A 25,643-nucleotide genomic window follows, 5' to 3' on the forward strand; every position below is an offset into this window, starting at 1 on the left:
CAAAATTATGGGCAACAGCATGGCCATGACAGAGTGACCGAATGAGGCGAGATAGCATCTAAAACATACAATAATTGACCCTGACACTATAGGGGACGGCATGCAGAGGCAGCGGCAGCAGTGGCAGGCTAGAGAGTGTCATGGCGACATACCCTAAATGGACTCAGGCTTCACCAAATGAGGTGAGCAAGAATCGCTGAAATGATTTCCTATGTGAACAAAAGGTTGACGGTATATTTAGTCGATAACACAGCATGGTGGCGACATAGTGACCAAGTTCCATAACGTATCTGGTGAAAAACCCGAAAAATGAGCCTGACACAGCTCTTTTGATAAGGGGAAGACATGTGGAGGCAGCCATGGAGACGACTTCCATGATTAAGAGCGACAGTATGGGGCATTCATATTGCGCTGCTATGATTGCAACTTCAGGTCTCCAGCATGGCGGCGACAGATGGGCCGAGTTCCACTATGTATCTGGTGAAACACCTGAAAATTCTGCCTGACACAGATCGTTTGATAAGGGGATGATGTGCTGCATATCCTCTCGTGCTCCAGCGTCTGGGGTATAGAGAGTTGAAAGTTGCGCATGGAGACATTGGTGGACGCTGTGGAGGATCGTGGAGGCAAAATGGACAGGAAACAGCAGGGGTAGCATGCATGGATGCACCTGAGGCTGCCTAATCTTGGGATGGAGCTGGCGGTCCGCTGCCAGGCGAGCTTTCGCTTGTCCAAGCCCCTGTTTCTCGGCTCTTCCCCACCCAAAATGGGCCTGGGGGCCAGAAGCGTTTACCTTGAAAAAAAAACGGGTCGTTTGAATATTTCACCTAGGAATAATGGAATAGCATAGTGGTTCTATTTTTAATTGTTTTTACAGAAATGGTTCCATGATTAAGAGTGACAGTATGGGGCATCCATATTGCGCTGCTATGATTGCAACTTCAGGTCTCCAGCATGGCGGCGACAAATGGGCCGAGTTCCACTATGTATCTGGTGAAACACCTGAAAATTCTGCCTGACACAGCTCGTTTGATAAGGGGACGATGTATGATGGCAGTGAACTAGTAGTAGATTAAAGGTGCTGCAATTAAAACTATGTTAGTTGGATCTTGGGATGGAGCTGGCGCTCCGCTCCCAGGCGAGCTTTCGCCTATCCAAGCCCCTGTCTCTCGGCTACTCCCCAAACAGTACTTCTAAGAACCTTTTGTATAAGATCAAGTGTAGTAGCGTCCTTATAAGTTTGGGTTATGGCGGGTGAGGGGAATGTAAACAGATGCGCAAGAAGCGCTGAAATAATATCGGTAAATGATAAAAGTTTGCCAGTATATTTTGTGGATTACACAGCAGGGTGGCGACAAAGTTAACAAGTTTGATGTGGAAGCCATGAAAACAACCCAAAATTCTGCCTGACACAGCTCGTTTGATAAGGGGACCAGGTATGGAGGCAGCTATATGGACGACTTTTGGAGGCAGCTATGGCGATGACGTGTAGAGGTAGCAATGCAGACAACGTGTGAAGGCAGCTAAAAAGACGACGTGTGGAGGCTGCTATGGAGACAATTTAATTTGGATAGTGCCTGTATGTGGCAGTCCAAAAAAGTTTTCAAACCAGAGGAGCAGGTAGGTGGTCCTCCAGAAAAATTTAATAGATTGAGTGCCTGTATGTGGCAGTAAAAAAGTTTTCAAACCAGGGGAGCAGGTAGGTGGTCCTCCAGAAAAATTAAATAGATTGAGTGCCTGTATGTGGCAGTCCAAAAAAGTTTTCAAACCAGAGGAGCAGGTAGGTGGTCCTCCAGAAAAATTAAATAGATTAGTGTACAAAGAGGAGGAGAAGGAGGACAATGAGGAGGAGGAGTGCATACATTATTCAGGTTGAGCTTCTTTCACCTGGTGGAGAATGAAAATCCGGAGAAATCCAGGCTTTATTTATCTTGATAAGCGTCAGCCTGTCAGCGCTGTCAGTCGACAGGCGTGTACGCTTATCGGTGATGATGCCACCAGCTGCACTGAAAACCCGCTCGGACAACACGCTAGCGGCAGGGCAGGCAAGAACCTCCAAGGCGTACAGCGCCAGTTTGTGCCACATGTCCAGCTTTGAAACCCAGTAGTTGTAGGGAGCTGTGTGATCATTTAGGACGATGGTATGGTCAGCTAAGTGCTCCCTCACCATCTTTCTGTAAAGATCAGCCCTACTCTGCCGAGACTGGGGACAGGTGACAGTGTCTTGCTGGGGTGACATAAAACTGGCAAAGGCCTTGTAAAGCGTACCCCTGCCAGTGCTGGACAAGCTGCCTGCTCGCCTACTCTCCCTCGCTACTTGTCCCGCAGAAGTACGCCCTCTGCCGCTAGCGCTGTCAGAAGTGAAATACTGTTTCAGCTTGTGCACCAGGGCCTGCTGATATTCATGCATTCTCACACAACTTTCCTCTCCAGGGATGAGAGTGGAAAGATTTTGCTTGTACCGTGGGTCCAGGAGAGTGAATACCCAGTAATCGGTGCTGGAATAAATTCTTTGAACGTGAGGGTCCCGGGATAGGCAGCCTAGCATGAAATCTGCCATATGCGCCAGAGTCCCAACGCGCAAGAATTCACTCCCCTCACTGGCCTGACTGCCCATTTCCTCCTCCTCCAACTCCTCTTCTTCTGCCCATACACGCTGAACATTGAAGGACTGAACAATGGTCCCCTCTTCTGTCTCGCCAACATTCTCCTCCTCTTCCTCCTCATCCTCCTCCACCTCCTCCGATATGCGCTGAGAAACAGACCTAAGTGTGCTTTGGCTATCAACAAGGGATTCTTCTTCCCCCGTCTCTTGTGACGAGCGCAAAGCTTCCAACTTCATGCTGACCAGAGAGTTTTTCAACAGGCCAAGCAGCAGGCTGATGATGGCGGCATCACCACTGACCATGTGTGTTGACTCCTAAAGTTACTCAGCACCTGACAGATATCAGACATCCACGTCCACTCCTCATTGTAGACTTGAGGAAGCTGACTGACCTGACTACCAGTTCTGGTGGAAGTTGACATCTGGCAGTCTACAATCGCTCTGCGCTGCTGGTAAACTCTGGATAACATGGTTAATGTTGAATTCCACCTCGTGGGCACGTCGCACAACAGTTGGTGAGCGGGCAGTTGGAAGCGGCGCTGCGCTGCCCTGAGAGTGGCAGTATCTGTGCTGGACTTCCTGAAATGCAAACAGATGCGGCGCACCTTCGTGAGCAAATCAGACAGATTGGGGTATGTCTTGAGGAAACGCTGAACTATGAGATTTAAGACATGGGCCAGGCATGGCACATGTGTCAGTCTGCCGAGTTGCAGAGCCGCCACCAGGTTACGGACATTTTCACACACAACCATGCCTGGCTTCAGGTTCAGCGGTGCCAGCCACAGATCAGTCGGCGCCGTGATGCCCTGTAATAGCTCTTGGGCGGTGGGCCTTTTATAGCCTAGGCTCAGCAGTTTGAGCACCGCCTGCTGTCGCTTAGCGATGGCACTGCTGCTGTGCCTAGAGCTACCGACTAATGGCGCCATGCCCACGGATGGTAATTCGGAGGAGGAGGTGGAGGAGGGGTGGGAGGAGGAGGAGGCATATTAGGCCTTTGAGACCTGGACCGAGGTAGGTTCCGCAATCCTCGGCGTCGGCAGTATATGACCAGCCCCAGGGTCAGACTCGGTCCCAGCCTCCACCAAGTTAACCCAATGTGCCGTCAGCGATATATAGTGGCCCTGCCTGGCAGCACTCGTCCACGTGTCCGTGGTCAGGTGGACCTTGTCAGAAACGGCGTTGGTCAGGGAACAGATGATGTTCTCTGACACGTGCTTGTGCAGGGCTGGGATGGCACATCGGGAAAAGTAGTGGCGGCTGGGGACCGAATACCGAGGGGCGGCCGCCGCCATGAGGTTTTGAAAGGCCTCGGTCTCTACCAGCCTATAGGGCAGCATCTCCAGGCTAAGCAGTTTGGAGATGTGGACGTTGAGGGCTTGGGCGTGTGGGTGGGTTGCAGTATACTTCCTTTTGCTCTCCAGCGTCTGGGGTATGGAGAGCTGAACGCTGTTGAATGCTGTGGAGGATCGTGGAGGCGAAGATGGGGTTTTCGCACCGGAGGTGTTTGGGCCGGGGTCCTGGGCAGGGGGCTGACTAGCAGATGACACAGGGGAAGGAGCAGTGGTGTGCCCGGCCAGAGGTGAACGGGCTTGGTGCCATTGAGTGGGGTGTTTAGCATTCATATGCCTGCGCATACTGGTAGTAGTTAAGCTAGTAGTGGTGGAACCCCTGCTGATCCTGGTTTTAGACAGGTTGCACACCACAGTCCGTAGGTCATCCGGTGTTTCTTTAAAGAACCTCCAGACTTCTGAAAATCTAGCCCTCGCCACGGGAGCTTGACGGGAGCACCAGCTCTGGCCCTGCCTCTCCGTCTGGCCCCACCACTGCCTCATCCAACCTGTTCTGCTATAGGACTCGCCTCCGTCTCAGAAGCACTGTGTTCACCCGGCCTATCAACCCAGCTTGGGTCTGTCACCTCATCATCCTCCGATCCCTCAGTCTGCTCCCCCCTCGGACTTCCTGCCCTGACAACAACTTCACCACTGTCTGACAACCGTGTCTCCTCATCGTCCGACACCTCTTTACACACTTCTTCCACTACGTCAATAATGTCATCATCACCCACAGACTGCGACTGGTGGAAAACCTGGGCATCGGAAAATTGCTCAGCAGCAACCGGGAAAGTGGTTTGTGACTGTGGGAAGGGTCCAGAAAACAGTTCCTCAGAGTATGCCGCTTCAAATGCCAAATTTTGCTGGGAGGGGGCAGACTGTGGGGAAGGAGGCTGAGGTGGAGGAGCCGGAGGAGTGCTGATTTCGGTGACATGGGTGGACTGCGTGGAAGACTGACTGGTGGACAAATGGCTAGAAGCATTCTCCGCAATCCACGACATCACCTCTTCGCACTGTTCTGGCCTCAACAGTGCTCTACCAGGAGTTCCAGTAACTTGAGACATGATGAACCTAGGGAGTGTAGCTCTGCGGCGTTCCCCTGCTCCCTCATCAGCAGGTGGTGTCTCACCCCGCCCAGGACCACGGCCTCTGACCCCTGCAGTAGTTGGACGCCCACGTCCACGCCCTCGTCCTCTACCCCTAGCCCTCGGGTTAAACATTTTCCAAATTAAAGTGTAAACTTTTAATTTTTTTTTTTGTGTGTTTATTTATTTATTTATTTATTTTTTTTTTTTTTAACAAATCGATGCTATCCTATTGCTATGGCTAGTTTCTAACCTACACTGACAGCACACAACTGGATTTTGTGCTTTGCAAGATGAGTTTGAGCTATAAAATGAAATAAAGGTAAAAAAAAAAAAAAAATCAGCAGACTCTGCCTAATTCTAATCAAACCCCTAATAAATTGTCCCACTTCGGTGTTTGAGGTGGATATGCGTGTCACTAAGAGCTAAACACAACGGTCGCAGGTCTCCCAGCAAATTCCTCACAATATGGTACTAGCTGCACTACTAATGCCAGCAAGCCCAGCCACAAGCAAACAAAAAAAAGGAAAATATAACGCTATTGTAGGCCTAAGTAAGCCGTTGGGGTTCTCCTATGGCTATTTTGTAGCCTACAATGAGAGCACACTGCTTTGCAAGATGAGTTTGAGCTATAAAATGAAATAAAGGTAAAAAAAAAATAAAAAATCAGCAGACTCTGCCTAATTCTAATCAAACCCCTAATAAATTGTCCCACTACGGTGTTTGAGGTGGATATGCGTGTCACTAAGAGCTAAACACAACGGTCGCAGGTCTCCCAGCAAATTCCTCACAATATGGTACTAGCTGCACTACTAATGCCAGCAAGCCCAGCCACAAGCAAACAAAAAAAAGGAAAATATAACGCTATTGTAGGCCTAAGTAAGCCGTTGGGGTTCTCCTATGGCTATTTTGTAGCCGACACTGAAAGCACACTGCTTTGCAAGATGAGTTTGAGCTATAAAATGAAATAAAGGTAAAAAAAATAAATATATCAGCAGACTCTGCCTAATTCTAATCAAACCCCTATTAAATTGTCCCACTACGGTGTTGGAGGTGGATATGCGTGTCACTAAGAGCTAAACACAACGGTAGCAAGTCCCCCTGCAAATTCCTCACAATATGGTACTAGCTGCACTACTAGTGCCAGCAAGCCCAGCCACAAGCAAATAAATAAAAAATGTATAACGTTATTGTAGCCCTAAGAAGGGCTGTTGGGTTCATGTAGAATCACTCCTGCCTAACACTATTCTAATAGAACACCCTAACGCTTTCCCTGACCAGCAGCAGCTCTCTCCCTAGCGGCATCCAGACACAGAATGATCCGAGCAGCGCAGGCAGGGGCTAGTCTATTCCAGGGTCACCTGATCTGGCCAGCCAACCACTACTATCGACGTGTAAGGGTACCACGTCATGCTGGGTGGAGTGCAGAGTCTCCTGGCTTGTGATTGGCTCTGTTTCTGGCCGCCAAAAAGCAAAACGGCGGGAGATGCCATTTTCTCGAGCGGGCGAAGTATTCGTCCGAGCAACGAGCAGTTTCGAGTACGCTAAAGCTCGAACGAGCATCAAGCTCGGACGAGTATGTTCGCTCATCTCTAATAATAACCCTTTACATTATAGATACATTTATCAAGGTTCATTCAGCTTACTAAGCTTAACCCTAGCACTCATACCTAGGGTATACACCTACAGCTGTGAGGAACACCTAGTAGGTACCCTAGATAGCTTTACCTCCATCAGTGGTCCTAGTCTATACCACTATTTCACCCTATAGTTTGATCTCTGATTCATTTTGTACAATTTGCTAGCCTAGGCACCTGTGTTTTTAACCTTTCTATCTCAAGCTGAGCAACCAGTAGTGATTCTACTTCCTTTAAGGTTCTAACACCCTAGGAGACCTAGTCAATTTGGAAAAAATGAAAATGAAATTAAAAGCTGACGTCACCTAATTGACCCAAAGAGGTACTGCGGGGCGAATAGGATCAGCGCCAGTGGGTGTGCATGCTAAATTTATTTTATTAATGGAGGCACTCTGCTGGACATTTTATTATTGGGGGCACTCTGCGGGACGTCCAATGGTCCAATGTATCTTTTATAGATGACCCTTGACCAGGATGATGCCACCTCCAGATGAAGGCTCAGTATGATCTGAAATGCGCATCGGGGACGCAGTCATCCCCAGACATTGGAGTACACTACACCTTCGAATCTGGTAAGGACTGGTATTCCATCATATGTGCCCCTTCATAACTTTTATATGACACAAGCTTTCGCTGTGCAATACTCAGTAGCAGCTCATTACAGCTTGTGGGGCTTGGTTTTCACCTTCTAACCAGTTCCTTTTTTGTACCATTTATTATAGATCTCCAAAGTATGTCCGGCATGACTGCCTTTGTCTGTGTATTTTAATACCATATATATTTGTCTGGATATGTATTAATTAGAGTTGAGCGAGCACTAAAATGCTTGAGTGCTCGTATCGAATAACGAACCCCATTGAAGTCAGTGGGAGACACGAGCATTTTTCTAGGGGACCAAGGCTCTGCAATAAAATGTGTCATTTTATTGAGAAATAAGGAATTCTGTCCTGTTTCTTCATTTTCTTAATTCAATGGAATATTTGGGGAACTTCAAAAAAGGAGAATGACCTGTGTTAAACATCTGCAATGTGTTCTTTACACATATTGTTCTTCACATACTATTGTGAAGAACACCTTTCTGCACTAATGTCTTCTGATAAGTTAGCAGATGTATGGAAACATCTGCAATGTGTTCTTCACTGAAAAACACATTGCAGATGTTTCCGTATATCTGCTGACTTATCAGAAGACATTAGTGCCGAACGGTGTTCTTCACAATAGTATTTGAAGAACAATATGTGTGAAGATTCTTCCGAAGACCTGAAGACCTGAGGCATAAACGATTTAGGTATCACCGCATTTTAAAATGCCCGATCTATCAAAATATACTAACTTTTATTCACTGCGTTTAATCCCGTAACAGAAAATAGCGCCAAAAGTCAAAAATGGCACTTTTTTCCCATTTTAAAACTAGAAAAAATTCAATAAAAAGTGATCAGCGGTCAGAAAGTCCTAAAAATTATCCGTACATCTTCTAACTTATCAGAAGACATTAGTGCTGTTTTTTTTTTTTTTCACAATAGTATGTGAAGAACAATATGTGTGAAGAATCTTCCGAAGACCTGAGGCTGTCTCATTTTAGCCCATTCATTACAATGTGCTAATTGCACATTGTAATGAATGATGAAGAAAATCCCCATATACTGCCATACTGTAGTATTGCAGTGCATGGTAGGATCGATCAGAAAACCTAGGGCTAAAAGTACCCTAGGGAGTCTGAAAAATAGTAAAAAAAAAAGTTAAAAAAATTATAATAAAAAACCTAAAAATTCAAATCACCTCTGTGGGAGATTTGGCCCAGTAGAGTCTGAGGTAGCGGGGTGCTGTGATGCAGTTCAAGCAAAATAAAACAGCACATTCAGGCATTCAGGGTGCTAACTAAACAGAGTTTCTCTAACTCACCACTAGTACATAAAATAAGTCGCTGCTCCAGGCACAGAGGTCAGGGCTGTGTGCTCTCCAGCCTCCTTTCAGAGAGACCACACTCTTACCTCTGCTCAGCGGCTTTATGCAGACTGATTAGGCTGCTCCCATCACCTGTGTCCAAGGTGCTGGACGACACAACCTAAGCACTAAGGCCTTGCATAATAGGAAAACCTAGGGGAAACATACCGCCCATCCACAGTTAACCCCTTCAGTGTCTCACACCTCCTTTCCCTAGAACTGATATAAATACAAATAAACATTAAAAATCATAAACAAATTAGGTGTCACCGCATTAGAAAACGCCTGATCTATTGAAAATATACTAACTTTTATTCACTGCATTTAATCCCGTAACAGAAAATAGCACTTTTTTCCCATTTTGAAAAATAGAAAAAATTCAATAAAAAGTGATCAAACAGTCAGACAGTCGTAAAAATTATAACTTTGAAAACGGCATCAAAGGTCACAAAAACTGACACCAGCCGCAGCTCCTTATACCAAAGTATGAAAAGTTATTAGCGCCAAAAAGCATTTTAAAACCTATACAAATTTGGTATCCCATGATCGTACTGACCCAAATAATAAAGTAGCAATACCAATAGAGGCATCCAGGACAACCATCAATCCCAAACACAGACCAAAGACCATTTGTTGGGGATGAAATAACAACAATCTTTATTATAGACTATATACAGCAATCAAGACACATAATGTTAAAAACATCTAAAATATTCCACAAGACACAAAGAGTGTGGTGGTGGTCCAAAAGTCAATCAATATAAATACATCTCCACTACAGTGGCCCAATGCATAAGCCAAATAATTTCCAAATACATATTACCCACCCGGGCGTAACATGACGAAATAATGCAGGAGATAGGCTTGACCACCACCACAGCACCCCGACGCACGTTTCGCCGTCGCTTCTTCCTGGGGGTGTGCTGTGGTGTGGTAGGGACAGCATATAAATACATAGTATAATACAAACATGTGACCGGATTTTGACCAATAAGCTGATGTGTTACCTGGAAGTTGACTACATGGCAGGTGTGTATGTGAGCGCATTGCCGCGGTGGTCATGTCGGCATTCAAGGGCGGAAACCGGAATTCCGGAAGACGAACCTGAAGTACGGGACCGCCGCCAAGACCCACGCATGCGCCGAAGCAATGCGCAATCCCTGGCCATGTCAGGTAAGGGCAGCAGTTTGGGCAGATTAAATATCATGTATAACCATATCGGACCTCTTTGGCGATACAAGCAGAAAGTATATTTATGATCTTAAAAATAGGCAGTTCTTGTGGACAATATTGGTGGAACAAGCGTAAATACAAATATAACAATAAACAAATATACATGTATATATAAATAGTAATGACTATGCATAAAACAAATATGTATATGTATATATAAATATTAATGACCATGCACAATTCAGTATTAGCCCATAATCCAATATATCTCTAATCACTAAAAACTAGTTACTTGATATTAAATCCCAAGGTGACATGTGCATGATAGAGAGTGCATAATCTAGAGACTACAAACAATCATATACATGAAAAATTATATATATGAATTGGTGTATAAAGTGGAATGTGCATAATGAAAATCTAGTGCCATCTAGTGGCAATAAGCATGTCAATACAAGATATGTACTAAAATGCAGTGATGTAGTGAAATACATGAAGATATATACGAAATATACAAAAAATCGCTGAAAAGCAGCAGTGACTACTGCAATACCATTAAAATATATCTCTATTAACACTGCAATGCCGTGCAAAACTAAATTTATGTGAAAATTAGCTTATTAGCTGCAAAATAAAACACAAAAAGTGACTGTGACATGGAGTGAAGTGTAAGGTATAGTGTACATATACAATGATAACACATGGGTGCTGATGATTAGATTATTACAACTTTATTGTAAGTGTGGACAGTGTATATTGATGAAATATATAGCAATTGTTACATTCATTTCAAATATATGATATAGACAAGATGAATATGACCGTAGGTTACAAAGAGAACACTACAGTGGGAAAAAGAAGTTTTTTTGAATGGGAGTAAAGTGCACATAGTGCTGGGTGTACAAGAGTGGTAATTGGACTAAGGGCTGGAACTGTATGTACTAGTAATATGAATAAAGTACGGTGGGAGGTGTAAAATACCAAAGCATTTTTTTGACATGCTATTATTGCTATTGTTGTCTTGGTGTTAGGATCTATACAGGAATAGGGTTATCTGATTGGTATTCATTGTCTATGTTTCGTTTACAGATTACCCCACTTTAACTATGGATTTTCGTAGTAGAGAAACTAATTGGCTGTCTATGGTTAATCAAGTTTTTAATTGCGATACAGTGGGACTATCATCTGGGAGAGATGAAACTAGGGAGGTGCAAACATCTCTAAAAGTATTGATCAGGAAACGGGTCAAAACCTGGTGGAATAAAGCTGCATTGGAGCAGTATTTGGCCAAAAATTTGATACCTAGGGGGCTCAGGGTACAGGTGTACCCATCTTTTGCTCTGGAAGATGAAGTGACTAGGAAGCGGTGGGAAGAAGCGTGTAATACTTGCTCCCGTACTTTCATTGAAATACTGATTGGTGTAGAAAAGAAGAAACTGGAGACTATTGAACAAAACATGTCTCCCTTGCAGGAGAAGATCAAGACTTTGCTGTCTGCTGACAGTATGAACAAGTTTGAGCAGGATTTAAACCAGGAATGCTCAAAATGTGAGAGAGACATCCAACAGGTCAAAAATAAAAAGTTCCAGAGAGACATGCTGGACTTTCAAAAACAGAGGGCATACGGTTGGCAGCGAGTAGATGCTTCACGCCCCATGAGGAGATCGGAATCAACAACCTCTCTAGATACGGTCACCTCTGACTCATCACACTCTGGAATAGAGGGTAGCTCTGAACGTCAAGTAACACCATATACGGGCCGAGGAACTCCAATGAAACGTAAATACTACAATCAACAAGAACTGAATCACGGCAAACTAAAGGTAATTAACCTGTCCAAAATTATTTTTACAGCTGAACAGGAATCTGTATTATCTTTAGGTTTAAACTTTAGTCCTGTGGCCATATATGATGATTTTACGGCAATTAAGGATATATACTTGTTTGCACGCAAACTACTATGGAAAAAACACTTTGCTAAGGATGATACTTCTCATTCTGTTGTAGCCCCGGAAGACATGGAAACGCTTAGGATACTAGAGTCTTTACTACAGGAGCAGGAACAACAACAGGTGAGTGACTCCGGTCAAGACAAATTCCCGGCACACATTAGACCTAGATCCACCACGTTTCCCCCTTTTTCCATAAGCCCAGAAGTGGAAATGTTTGTAAAAATGACCACAGCGGAGTTACGAAAATTGCCTCAACATCGCCGGTACGATAACCTAACTCCGGCACAAAGACAGGCCTTGAAAGAACTTAGGAATATGAAAGAAGTGGTATTTAAACCCGCTGACAAAGGGGGTAACGTGGTAGTCTGGCAGATTGAAATGTACGAGGCTGAGGCCTCTAGACAATTAAGACAGCAGGAATGCTACAAACAACTGTCAGGAAATCCTACTGAGGCTTTCAGCAGAGATCTATTATGTATACTGGTTGCTGCATTTGAAAATCGCATTATACCACTAAGAATACGCCGGGGTTTAGAGGTGGAATGCCCTATTATACCTACGCTGTATTTGCTCCCAAAGGTACATAAGGATGCAAAGGCACCACCTGGTCGCCCGATAGTATCGGGTTGTGGCAGTATGTGTGAACCAATATGCCGGTTTGTGGACTTCTATCTTCGTCCCTGTGTGGAGGAGTTGCCCTCTTATATCCGGGATTCCACAGATGTTTTGAAACGTTTGGAGGATGTGGTCTTGGAATCAGATATGTTTCTGGTTTCCTGTGATGTCGAAGGACTATACACCTGCATTGACCACAAATTGGGGATTAAAGCAGTAAAAATTTTTTGGGAAATTCAAAATTTGGATGAAAATCTTGTCATTTTTCTCCAGACATTAATGGGGTTCATCCTCAATCACAATTATTTTCTCTTCAGAGAGAGGTTTTATTTTCAGGTGAGGGGGACTGCAATGGGGGCCACTTGCGCCCCCTCATATGCAAATTTATTCCTTGGACAATGGGAAAGAAATAAAGTGCAGGAAGCCATGGACAGAGCCTCAGGACAGGTGATTTCCTGGATGAGATTTATAGACGATATCCTGTTTATATGGCAAGGAACTAGGGAAGGCCTAGACCAATTTTTGGATGATTTAAACTCCAATAATTTGAACATTCATTTAACAAATAATGTAAGTCGGGAACATATTGAATTTCTAGACATCCGGATTGATGTTGGACATGAGGGACATTTGAACACAGCAATTTACCGCAAGGAGACATCGGTTAACGCTCTCCTTCAAGCCAACTCCTTTCATCCATCTCATACAATCCGTTCAATTCCCACAGGTCAGTTCCTGAGAGCAAGGAGAATCTGTGATACCCAGACAAGCTTTGAAAAAGAATCATTGGTTTTAAAGGAACGGTTCAGACAAAGAGGATATCGTGACTCAGATGTCCAGAGGGGATATGTGCGAGCCAAGACATCTGATCGTAGATCCCTCCTGATCCAACAAAAGAGACATCCCCATGATAACAAGGTTAGAATTATTACACCTTATAATTCCCAGTGGCATGCGATGAATAAGATTCTTGAACGGTTCTGGCCAATACTTCTATCCGACCCTGAGATTGCAAAGCATATATCAAGTGTTCCTCAAATAACCTCCAAGAGAGCTGACACCATCGGAAACATGTTAGTGAGGAGTCACTATGCACCTCCAAAACCTAAAAATTACATCTTTGGATCAAAAGGGCCGGATTGGGGCTCATTTCCGTGTGGACACTGTTCCATCTGTCCACAGATGGTAAAAACCAAAACTTTTCAAGACTCTAGAGGAGAACGGAGTTTTAACATCGTACACTTTGTCAATTGCAGTACCACAGGTGTGGTCTACATTGTGGGCTGCCCCTGTGGATTGAAATACGTGGGTATGACCACACGAGAATTGAGGGTCCGTTTACAAGAACATCTGAAGGACATTAGAGCTGCAGGCAAACTCCACCCCACGGACTTGGAAAAGATAGCTAAATTGAAACCCATCCCCAAACATTTCTTGGAGTACCATGAAAGCAGATGGCAGGATTTACGTGCCTACGATATTGATAAGATCATTCTGGGAGCTCGAGGTGGCGACACCTTTAAGAAACTTGAAAGAATTGAGTTAAAGTGGATAGTTAAACTGGCCACCACATTCCCCTCTGGACTTAATGAGAAACTGTCATTCTCCCCATACATTTAATTCTTATCCCACATCGCTGGTTTTAACAAGTCTGTTATTCCATTATTTTAGTGTTCGGTAGGGTTTAATATGGTATTATGCGATACGCATTCATGTGGCTGATTTTGGGCTACAAATGACTATACTTGGTCACAATGGTGATATTTAGCCTATGCTTTTTTCTTTTTTGAAGGCGGACCTTCGTGGTGACGAGTTACTGAACACTAGGCGTATCCCGGTCTTCGCTGTTGTGGACTAATTCTTACCATCACGTTTGTGTTGTCGTATTCTTCGTGGGGGTGTTCCATTATACATATCTGTTTGACCATCTCTTTGACCCATAATTCTTGGTCATCCACGCGTTATCCACATTTACACACTCAATATTTCGTACGTTATGGTGTGTTGTGGGGTATCTATAGTGGTTATTTATACCCCCCCACGATACACACCTTTTTGTGTCAAAAAAATGCTTTGGTATTTTACACCTCCCACCGTACTTTATTCATATTACTAGTACATACAGTTCCAGCCCTTTAGTCCAATTACCACTTTTGTACACCCAGCACTATGTGCACTTTAGTCCCATTCAAAAAAACTTCTTTTTCCCACTGTAGTGTTCTCTTTGTAACCTACGGTCATATTCATCTTGTCTATATCATATATTTGAAATGAATGTAACAATTGCTATATATTTCCAACATTTACATTATTCTTATTTCATCAATATACACTGTCCACACTTACAATAATGTTGTAATAATCTAATCATCAGCACCCATGTGTTATCATTGTATATGGCATAGAGAGTTGTCCATCAGGGACATGTAAACCCATTGGTCACTTAAAATTTAACTTTTATTAGTATTCGCTAAAAGGTAAATAGGCTCCGTCCCAAAAAAGATATTTTAAAAGTTAACAGAGTGCAGATGCTGGCGTTTACACCTTAATTGGGTGGTCAGGATGTAACTGGCAGTGGCTAGTCTGTTAGGTTTTAATCCAGAGATAGTAGACAGCTGGACACCCTAGACGTAGGATTGGTCAGAGACATAACTAATCTGTGGCAGTTGAGATAACCGATAGTAAACATAGAGAGGGCAATATTAAGAGCTGTAGACCTTTGTGGGGCTAAATCACATATACCAATTTAGTGAAAACGGCCTCCCCAAGTAGTCTCAGCTCCTGAACCCCTCGATCTGAGGACTGACTGCAATATCAGTCCCCTTTAGTGAGGTTGATATACACTGCCAGTTACATCCTGACCACCCAATTAAGGTGTAAACGCCAGCATCTGCACTCTGTTAACTTTTAAAATATCTTTTTTGGGACGGAGCCTATTTACCTTTTAGCGAATACTAATAAAAGTTAAATTTTAAGTGACCAATGGGTTTACATGTCCCTGATGGACAACTCTCTATGCTATATTTGAATCCAAACCCAGTCACAATGTGGTCCATGTGAAAAAAACTCTTTTGGTTACTATCATTGTATATGTACACTATACCTTACACTTCACTCCATGTCACAGTCACTTTTTGTGTTTTATTTTGCAGCTAATAATTTCACATAAATTTAGTTTTGCGCGGCATTGCAGTGTTAATAGAGATATATTTTAATGGTATTGCAGTAGTCACTGCTGCTTTTCAGCAATTTTTTTGTATATTTCGTATATATCTTCATGTATTTCACTACATCACTGCATTTTAGTACATATCTTGTATTGACATGCTTATTGCCACTAGATGGCACTAGATTTTCATTATGCACATTCCACTTTATACACCAATTCATATATATAATTTTTCATGTATATGATTGTTTGTAGTCTCTAGATTATGCACTCTCTATCATGCACATGTCACTTTGGGATTTAATATCAAGTAACTAGTTTTTAGTGATTAGAGATATATTGGATTATGGGCTAATACTGAATTGTGCATGGTCATTAATATTTGTATATACATATACATATTTGTTTTATGCATAGTCATTACTATTTATATATACATGTATATTTGTTTATTGTTATATTTGTATTTACGCTTGTTCCACCAATATTGTCCACAAGAACTGCCTATTTTTAAGATCATAAATATACTTTCTGCTTGTATCGCCAAAGAGGTCCGATATGGTTATACATGATATTTAATCTGCCCAAACTGCTGCCCTTACCTGACAAGGCCAGGGATTGCGCATTGCTTCGGCACATGCGTGGGTCTTGGCGGCGGTCCCGTACTTCCGGTTCATGATGACGCGCACGTGTGCGCGTCATTCGTCTTCCGGAATTCCGGTTTCCGCCCTTGGATGCCGACATGACGACCGCGGCAATGCGCTCACATACACACCTGCCATGTAGTCAACTTTCAGGTAACACATCAGCTTATTGGTCAAAATCCGGTCACATGTTTGTATTATACTATGTATTTATATGCTGTCCCTACCACACCACAGCACACCCCCAGGAAGAAGCGACGGCGAAACGTGCGTCGGGGTGCTGTGGTGGTGGTCAAGCCTCTCTCCTGCATTATTTCGTCATGCCACGCCCGGGTGGGTAATATGTATTTGGAAATTATTTGGCTTATGCATTGGGCCACTGTAGTGGAGATGTATTTATATTGATTGACTTTTGGACCACCACCACACTCTTTGTGTCTTGTGGAATATTTTAGATGTTTTTAACATTATGTGTCTTGATTGCTGTATATAGTCTATAATAAAGATTGTTGTTATTTCATGCCCAACAAATGGTCTTTGGTCTGTGTTTGGGATTGATTGTTGTCCTGGATGCCTCTATTGGTATTGCTATTGTTGTCTTGGTGTTAGGATCTATACAGGAATAGGGTTATCTGATTGGTATTCATCATCAAATAATAAAGTAGACCTGTCATTTGGGGTGCACAGTGAAAGCTGTAAAATCCAAGCCCACAAGATAATGGGGCAAATCTGTTTTTTCATCATTTTCACTGCATTCAGAATTTTTTTCATACTTCCCAGTACATGGCATGGGATATTACATGCCATCACAATTTGTTATACAGAAAACAAGCCATCACACAGCTATGTACATGGAAAAATAAAAAAGTTATATATTTTTGAAGGTGGGAAGTGAAATATGGAAGTAAAAAAAAACAAAAAAGGGCCAGGTCGTAAAGGGGTTGACTTGAGTATATTTAAGAATCTTGTCTCCCTGGGGATATCCCTTTAAGAAGAGTTTTGATCTTGGATTTATCAGCAATCCCAAATCACCGACAGATGCACAATTCTTCTTTGTTCCAAAGAAGGACAGTTCTCTGTCTCCTCAGTCTTATAGCCAGGTCAAGAAAATTTATCAAGTTTTGGACAATCTGAGCCACTACATATCATCTTCTCAGTAGGAGTGGAATCATCAACTCTCCTGGGCTGAGATTTCCTTTAACAATCACTCCCCATTCCTCAATGTCTACAGACAAAATATCCCTTTTCCAAAATCTATCAACTCCAAGTTACGAGCAGGAAACTTTGCTTACAGAAAATTAATTCAAATAAATATTCTAAGTCTAAGCTATGATTTTGGCTTTTAGTCGTAAGATGAAGAACACTGACCACAGGCATTGACAACCTCTGCATTTTTTACCAGCAGTTACAGTTCAGTTATCGTCCAGAAACATCCTTCTGATGGTATTCTCTAATAAAATGGGTCCATTTAACCCCTTAATGACACAGCCGTTTTTCATTTTTGCGTTTCGATTTTACACTCCCCACTTTCAAAATTCCATTACTTTTTTATATTTCCAGAGCCATATAAAGGCCTGTTATTCCATACCGTGTACTTGGAAGCTGAAAAAAATTTGGTGAAATTGACAAACAAAAAATATTTGCACCATTTTCTTTTGTGCTCTGCTTTTACGGATTTCACTGTGTGCTCCATATGACACTTCCACTTTATTCTTTGCCATTGAACAATCACAAAGATACCACAGTTATATAGGTTTTATTATGTTTTACTGGATTTAAAATTTTTTAATCCTTTTGTACAAAAAATATTCTTCATTTTGCCATGATCTAAGGCTAATAACTTTTTTTATTCTCCTGTGTACGGAGCTGTGTAAGACGTAATTTTTTTTGCAGTATAAGGTTACGTTTTAATTGCTACCATTATAGGGATTATATCACCCTTTCATTGCTTTTTACTAAAAATTTTAAATAAAATGACAGGGGTTCACCAACCATTTTTAAATATTGATAGATCTGGACATTTGGGATGTGACTGTACCTTACATGTTTAAGATTTTTACTGTTTATTGATTTTATATCAGTTCTAGGGAAATGGGGTGGGTGATTTGAACTTTTAGGTTTTTAAAAAAATTATTTTACATATGTTACTACTTTTTCCACCCCCTAGGGTACTGTAAATCCAGGTTGTCTAATTGATTTTACAGTATAGTTGTATATTTGAATTTTGCACATGATCTGTTACAATGTGCCACTGGCACATTGTAACATATCTTCAGAAATTACAAGTCCTGTGGTCTTATAAGGATCCCAGGCTGTCATGACAGCTGATGACAAGCAACAGGGCGGCACCCACATGCCTATGGAATGTAAAGGGTCTATGAAAAGTGCTCAGCCCTCATATACCTGCTGCTGCACCATGACCTTGAGGAATGTCATGGTGCGGCAATTGTTTAATATTAGGAAGCAGTTATTTCCTTTCTCTTATAAACTCGGCCTGACATCCTTTTTGCATATATGCAATTCCTGGTGCTCAATTGGTTGACTTCTGTTTCTCTCCTGGTTCCTGTTAGTCCTGAAGGAGAATGAGCTGATGGGAGTCAGGGAAGTAAGAAAATGACAGGAAAAGTTTATTATCTTATGAACTGTAAAGGTTTTTGTCCTTATCTGAAATATGTTTTCCCAACGTTTTGTACGTGGGGCCTATCCATGTGTGGTCAAAATAAGTTACCGTTCTTCTACATGATACTATGAATTTTTGATACAAAATAAGTTTTATATTTTGTAATTTCTGGACAGTAAAATATTTTTGATTTCCTGTTAGCTGCTTTAGTAAAGAGATCAGTTTGTCCTTTTTAGTTTTTCCCAATATTTTTGTGTGTTGTATCAGTCACAGATACCACACACATGTATAATGACTTCATTTTTTTAAATTCATGCCCAAATTCATGCATGCCCATTTTTGTCTAACTTGATTTCATGTTTTAGTTTTCTTGATTTTTTCATCTACCAAGCATTTATATTCTTGGTATATCCATACATTTTAGGATATCTACATATACTTACAGACAGACCTATAACAACTTGGTGATCTGCGAGCTACGATGACAACTGTCAATTTCACTGACAATGTACACTGTTGCGATTTTTTTGGCTGGGTTGGTAGAATTTGCAGCTTTTCATCTGCCCAGCAAAGTTTACAATTAATAAGTTGTAAGTAAGTAGTAAATCGGGGTTCGATTTAGCCCAGAAAACCCTTGTGTGTAAGAGGTTAAAGCCTGCAATCGGAGGAAACTCCGATCGTGGGTGCTAGAGACGGGTGCCAGCTGTAACATGCCAGAAGCTTGACGTAATAGTGCTGCAAAATGCGGGAATGCACCTCCCGCCATGCAGTACTATTATGTCAAATGTCGGGAAGGGGTTAAGGAGTATATAATATAACTACAGATCAACCAACACATGTTGAATGGTTCAATACAATATGTTTAACACCTTTATTGCTAGACAAAATATGGATGTGTAACCTAGCAATTAAAAAAACATTTTATATTAAAAAAATCTGTATAGATAAAAACAAACATTCAAGCTTATTTTAATCCATTGATGGTCACAACTTAAATGTACATTTAATGTAATTTCCAGCCTCTAAAATAATAACCTGAAACTTTTTATGTATTCATATATATTAATAGGAGCATTAAGAAATCCGTAGGAATCCACAAAGTAACACATGGAAGAACTGAGAATGAAGAATCTTTACTGACTTGATATTTCTTTGTGTGGGATGAAACAAACAAGGCCCTTCAAACATTATCATATGAGCCTCACTCTAATATAGGCACATGGTATGCTACTTCCCTGTAGACATATATAGAATAAAAATCAGAATGTTAAGCAGTCAAATATATTTTATGAAGTGGAGTGGATTAAATTTATCCTGGACAACAGCAAGTTTTTCCATGAGGATTCATTTTATGTCCAAACCTTGGGTCCCGCTATGGGCACCAGATAGTCGCTTAGTCATTCAAATGTATTTGTTGATATATTGGTATAGAAATTCATTTATCTCCATTGTGATCTCAATGTGAATTTTGTGTTTTAGAAATAGTCAGTAGGTAACTGACAATGACTTATACCTGGAGTTAACCCTTCTGTATATCCGGCATATGGCCCTTTTTTGGACCTTAACATATATGCAGAAAATATTTTAATAAAAAGCTAAAACATACATGTCACCGACTGACAAAAATAATGTTATCTTAAAGAAAAGGTTTCAGAAGAAATCTAGCTTCCAGATCATGTTTCTTTCATGTCCCAGACATCATCCAGAAAATAAACTTTAAAGTTAGATGTAAATTGGTTGTATAAAGTCATGGAGGAGGAGTTTAGCTCTGAAGTACAGCTCTTCTAGCTTCAGAGCAGCTCTGCCTGGGTGCCTTTCTTGATAGCAAAAATTATATGGAAACTAGAGAATCATATGGGATAATGACCAAGTCAAATATATGGAGGTGGAAAGGATTTTTTTGCCTTCTGCCTTCATTTGGTTTAACGCTGTAGGACCATGCGTTGTATTTGAAGCATCTATATTTTTTATCCAAACTTTTCTAATATAGTATACTAGATGTAAAATAAGATTAAAAAACAAACAAACATGAAAATTAAAATAATCCTTGTAGTTCAGACTATTAAGGTCTTCTTACCTTCTTATAGTGGGGGAGCTTTTACAAAGCTAGTAGTTAGACTCCACAGTCTTAGTTTGTGCCAGATAAATCATCCAACCTGAGTAGTTTAAGACTGCAGAGTCATATTTTTCGACCACCAATTAGTTGGCCTAGTTTAGAACTACATTTTTTGGCACTCACAGACTGAATTTTGTGGCCGCACTTTGGACCACATTCCCTTCTCACTGGGCAACCCCCTCATTTTCAAACAAGTCAAAAAATGGTCTGTAAACGGAGAGTTAGCAGTAAATATTAGAAAAGTGTATAGCTAAAGAGGATTAAAGTTCTATTATTGAGATGTGATGTCTCTAACATAAATATGGGGAACCTGTTCTCCATCAAATGTCATGTTGTCAAGATTATTTTTAGACTTCCCTGCCTCGCTGAGAAAAGTCTCTTTAAATCCAAATATTCTCATATTTTTCTGTAATGAGGAAATATTTAAGCTCTATTGATGGTGTGAAGTGAGAGATAGTTAATAAGATTTTATATTTTAGTGATTTTGAAGTAATAAAAATGGAATATCTTGAAAAATTCTCGAAGTAGAAATAAAGATATTTGTAATGTTCTAATGAGATTAGTGCAGATACCTGTTCTAGTAAAATCATAACCTTTATATAGAATTACAGGTTGAATTACAGAGATGTTCCACAATTTGTTCCAGAAGTTAAGTAAATTTCATGGTCTCCTGGTCTATCAACACTGATAGTGTTGGCTATGTGTGACAAATTCAAAATAATTAAAACCATTGTCTGCTTACAACACCTGTAATTTTATACACTTTCTGCAACCAGGTTGTTAACAGTGGAGGTCACCTATATATTTAAGTCAGGTGTTATGTAGAGTTTATATAAGGCTTTCTTTCTATCAAAATGTGTTTCTGATTTAAGTGGTCTCCTAAATCATACTCCTAATAATAATGCTAAATATCATATGCTTACCTTAAAAGAGGTTGAATATTTTTGAGGTTTACTAAGTCTACCGGTCATATTATATTCATGGGTGTAAGAAAATGCTTGCATGATGTTCTTACAATTGTTTTATCTTATTGAAGGCCACTTTAAATTAAGTCTACTAGATATCTGTGGGTAAAATATAAGCCAAAAAAAGAGTCTAATTGGTGTCCACTCTCGCTATAGAGTAAAATGGCCATTGAAATGTGTATTCTAAATATGGAGGTATATTTATATATATTGGGGCTCATTTACTTACCCGGTCCTGTCGGAATCCAGAGGCGCGTTCTCCGACGAGGATTTGGGTCTTCCGGCAATTCATTTAGGTTGTCCACACGTCGTTGCTGCTGCGCCGAGATCTGCCGATGTGCGCCGGAGTTCACCAACCTATTCCTGGTGCATGTGAGTGATTTTGCGACACAATTCATTTTTTAAATTACGCGTTTTTTCCGAATCCGTCGGGTTTTCCGACAGCCACGCCCCACGATTCCTGTCACGTGACAGCTGGTGCAATTTTGGCGCAAAACGGAAAAAGTCGGGAAACCTGATGAAAGTGCGGCCACTGAGCCCTTAGTAAATGAGCCCCATTATATACACTCTTATCTACAGCACAGTTTCTATACTAAAAAATGATTTTTGGGCCCAAGCATCAACAAATTTAATTTTTGCAAACATTTTAGAAGTTTCTGCCAGCACAGACTTAAGCTCATGCAGCAGAAATTACAGTACTACAAAAGGAAAGCTGGAGAGGGGCATAAATGGAGCATCATCGCTGGCATTTAAGCAAGGTGGGTCAGGAGAATCACTGCCTAAAAATGCACATTTGTCAGACAAAATTGACTCTGTCCAAAAATAACCAATGTGTGTGCTACCAATCATGCAACATGACCTGTTTGGTAGGTCAATGATTGTTTAGGAATACATGTCCTTGGAGGGTTGTACAAACCTTTACATTATAGCAAATGCTACTGTGATTTTTGGAGTAGGCTAAGACACAGAGACAATACCCTATGCTGATGCTGGAGGCCCCACTTTCCTCTTGGTATAGGTTAATGTATCAATGTGATTGAATGGCCCTCATGTTCCAAGAAATAAAATTAAATGGAAAATAAATTAGACGTTATTAATAATACAAACCAATACTACCAATACATTATTCTTCATTAGGCACATGACCAGACATTGCCAAGAATGCTAATATGCATATTACTTACTACTGAGTAAAACTTTACTTTACCTTGCAATTACGTATCACACAATTGTTATTATGGTGCCCTGCGAAAGTAGTTGTCCCCATAAAACATTTCTACCTTTTGCCAAATTTTAATTATTTTAGTGAAAAATTAACAACAAGTGGAACGAAATTTATTGGACAATTTTAACTTTGGTGGAAAATAATAAAGTGAAAAGTGGAAACCGCACAATAATTCAGCCTCTTTACTTTCAGTGAAGCAAACTCCGTCCAGAAGTCAGCGAGGATCTCTCCAATGTTGTCCTAAATAACTGATGATAATAAGTATAATACACCTGTGTATAAACAAGTGTCTATATAAATACACGTGCTCTCTAACAGTCTCAGGGTTCTGCATCATAAAGACCCAGGGACAAACCAGGCAGGTCCATGATACTGTTGTGGAGAAGTTGGATACAAAAAAATTTCACAAACATTAAACATCCCAAGGAGCCTGTGCAAGCGTCATATTGTAATGGAAGGAGTATAAGACCACTGCAAATCTACCAAGACCCGGCCGTCCCTCTAAACTTGTATCTCAAACCAAGATGCCAATGATCCCTCTGGAAGAGCTGCAGAGATCTACAGCTGAGGCGGGAGAGTCTGTCCATAGGACAACAATCAGTCTGTCCATAGGACAACAATCAGCACAAATCTGACCTTTATGGAAGAGGCAGGAAGAATCCAGAAGGTGTTCTGGTCAGATGAAACCAAAATCAAACTTTTTGGCCACAATGCCAAACGATATTTTTGGGGTAAAAGAAACACAGCTCATCCCCCCTGAACACACCATCCCCACTGCCACAGATGGTGGGGGAAGATGGATGGAGCCAAATACAGGACCATTTTGGAAGAAAACCTGTTGGAGTCTGCAAAAGACGTGAGACTGGGATGGAGATTTTATCTTCCAACAGGACAATGATGCCAAACATAAAGCAAAATCTACAATGGAAGGTTCTCTAATAAATGTATCCAAGTGTAAGAATGGCCAAGTCACCATCCAATCCTGAATCCAATGGAGAATCTGAGAGCTGAAAACTGCAATAGATCATGACTAACAATTTAGTCTGAAACATGTAGATTGTGTATTGGTGGTGACACAAGTCATGGCTGTACGTTTTTAATGTGAAGACTAAAATGCTATGAGTTTAGAAGGTTTTGCGAGTGCTGGAATACTTTCCTCACCTTTCAACAGTTCACAAATGCTCACTGAGCTCCAGCTGTTCTCCAAGGAAGAATGGGCAAGTCTCTCGATGTGCAAAACTGATAGAGACCTGATACCTGAGCGACTGCAGCTGCCATCACAGCAAAAAGTGGCGCTACAAAGTATTTACTTAAGGGGCAAAGTAATATTCCACTCCCCACTTTTCAGTTTATTATTTTTTTTAGAAAAGTTTGAAATATCCAATAAATTTTGTTCCACTTTATAATTGTGTCCCACTAGTTGTTTTTTCTTCACCAAAAAAATTACAATTTTATATCTTTATATCTGAAACTTGAAATGTGGCAAAAGGTAGAAAAGTTCAAGGGAGCGAATATTTCCACAAGGCACTGTATATGTATTTCTCAATATAATTTTCAAGGTAAGAATCTGCCCCTTAAAAAATCTTTCACTTTTTTACTTTTCCATGTACAGAGATTTTTGAGGGCTTGTTTTCTGTGTAATGAATTGTACTTCATATTGGTTACCAAAATGGGGACTGTATGACCTTTTGACCTTTTGATCACTTTTATAAAAAATTTTATATGTTACAAATTGGTAAAAAAAAAGTGGTGTTTCGGACATTAAGATGCTATTTTCTGTAATGGGGTTCATCACGGGAACTACCATTATTATATGTTGATAGAGAGATACCTAGCATATTTTTAATTTTTATTTGTGTTTTTTACATCAGTTCTAGGGAAAAGGGGTTAATTCAACATTTTATTTTTTTATCTTTTTACATATTTTTTTTTACAGTTTTCAGACCCCCAAGGGTACTTTAACCATAGGTTTCCTGGCCTATCCTACCATATACTGTCATAGATATGGCAGTGTTAGTGAACATGATGGTCTGCATAAATTACACAGCCTTGCACTTAAAAGGACCAGAGGCTGTCATGGCAATGGATTGTTGCTCCCTAATGATGTCATATGGAGTTCCAACCACGACCAATATGGAGATGCCCAAATGCCTCCTGCCTTTGACTGCCGCCGCTGTCTCTGCCAGTGAAAATCATAGGGTTAACAGTGGTGATCAGTGCTAGCACCATTCTTGGGTGTTACTGGCATATTTCAGCAAACACCCGGGTTCTGTGGAGAGGGCACAGCCCATGAGCACTCTCCACAATCCCATAACAGCTGTGTGATGTATTATTATGTCACGTGTCCATATGCCATATGTTTTAACTTTACTGTTTGGTCTTTCAAATCTCCTCAATAAACATATTTTCTTTAAGATTTTATTTTAGAATCCATAAAAACATTAAAAATAAAGTGAAATAAAATCACTAACCCTAATCCAAATATTTGTCTTGTATTAACTAATTGTGTTTCATTTAAACATTTAAATAAAGTCCAAATATAATTACATAAAAATAACACAA

This window comes from Engystomops pustulosus, chromosome 7 (assembly GCF_040894005.1).
Source record: "Engystomops pustulosus chromosome 7, aEngPut4.maternal, whole genome shotgun sequence".
In the NCBI taxonomy this organism is placed as follows: Eukaryota; Metazoa; Chordata; class Amphibia; order Anura; family Leptodactylidae; genus Engystomops; species Engystomops pustulosus.